The 1,449-nt window shown below is 51.3% G+C and overlaps 1 long non-coding RNA gene across 1 annotated transcript in view; it reads right to left on the bottom strand.

The window, feature by feature from the left end:
* Nucleotides 1-334, bottom strand: part of LOC121037818 (uncharacterized) — a 24,445-nt gene extending 24,111 nt beyond the window's left edge. Inside the window, exon 1 of the long non-coding RNA XR_005794005.1 lies at nt 238-334. This is a non-coding gene — a long non-coding RNA (uncharacterized LOC121037818). The remainder of the gene's footprint in view (nt 1-237) is intronic.
* Between the last annotated feature and the right edge of the window lie 1,115 nt (nt 335-1,449).

Raw genomic sequence — 1,449 nt, 5'->3', positions numbered from 1 at the left:
TTCTGCCAGGTCACGATCTCACGGTCTGTGAGTTCGAGCCCCGCGTCGGGCTCTGGGCTGATGGCTCAGAGCCTGGAGCCTGTTTCCGATTCTGTGTCTCCCTCTCTCTCTGCCCCTCCCCCGTTCATGCTCTGTCTCTCTCTGTCCCAAAAATAAATAAACGTTGAAAAAAAAAAATTTAAAAAATAAATCAGAGTTCAGATCATGAGGCTCTTAATGGACAAAATTAGTACTCACTTTGTGAATCATGGTCTTAATCTGTGTTTTCTCTCGCAGATACTAAATTGTTACTGTGGCGTCTGCCTCCAGCGCAGCCAGTTAGCTACCAAAGGAGGCACCCCCGTGCCAAGAACGCCCCCTGCGGACCGCTCAGGACACACTTCCCGGGTGGGAGGGGCGTGGAAGCGTGGAAGCGCAGGCCCGGGGGCTGCAGTGTTGGAGGAGGAGGTCATCCAGAGGACGTGACCGCTGGTTGACCCAGAGCTGGATTGGTAGTCAGAAGTTCCCCACCCTTCCGCTCTCCGTGGAATGTACCTTCCGCCCACCAGTTCCACGGCGGGGTCGCTTTTCGAGGGCACAGCCTTGAGGGCACAACGTGTTGTTTAGACCGTCTAGATGGTATACGTGGCTGAACCCCGTTAAGGCCTCTATAAACGGTCTGGTCTTACGGCTGCTGAAGACAAGCCTCGTAAGTAGGCTTATTTTAAAACTGCCCTCCTTGCTTTTTTAAAAACTGCCGCCCAGCAGCCTGGAAGGGTCTGCCTCTTTCTTCCATCTCTCCTCCCTCCCTCCACCAGGCCAGTTTCAAATTTCAGCGCGGAAGCCCCCACCCTAGAAGAGTCGTAGGTGGAGGCAGGAAGTAGAATAGGAGTGGGCAGGGGGAGAGGGAATGGGCCGTTACTGCTTAATGGGTGCACGGTTTCGGTTTGGGGTGATGAAAAAGCCCTGGAGATGGATGGTGCTGATCAGTGCACATTATTGTGAATGTACTCAATGCCATTGAGCTGTACAGTTAAATATGGCTAAAATGGTAAATTTTATGTTAGGTCTCTTTTGCCGCAATAAAAGAAAAAACCCCTAAGGGCGCCTGGGTGGTTCGGTCGGTTAAGCGCCAGACTCTTGGTTTTGGCTCAGGTCATGGTCTCCCGGTTCAGGGTTGGAGCCCCGCGTGGGGCTCTGTGCTAACAGTGTGGAGCCTGCTTGGAATTCTCTCTCCCTTCTGTCTCTGCCCCTCCCCTGTTTGCGCGCACGCTCTCTCTCAAACATTAAAAACAAAACAAAACAAAACAAAACAAAACATAGACTTTGTATTAATTGAGTGAAAAATCACTAAGGCGGTCACATCATACTTGCAGTCTTACAGACTGCACCTTTACCACTGGGCCTCTGAGACAGTCTTGCCAGAGCTGAAGGTCCTGCAAGATCTTTCAGGAACTTAACTCTTTCTAC

Source organism: Herpailurus yagouaroundi, unplaced genomic scaffold (genome assembly GCF_014898765.1).
Source record: "Herpailurus yagouaroundi ecotype Mexico unplaced genomic scaffold, PumYag 164, whole genome shotgun sequence".
Taxonomy (NCBI): Eukaryota; Metazoa; Chordata; class Mammalia; order Carnivora; family Felidae; genus Herpailurus; species Herpailurus yagouaroundi.
The sequence above is the reverse complement of the archived record's forward strand: the minus strand, read 5'-3'. Positions and strand labels throughout refer to the sequence as shown.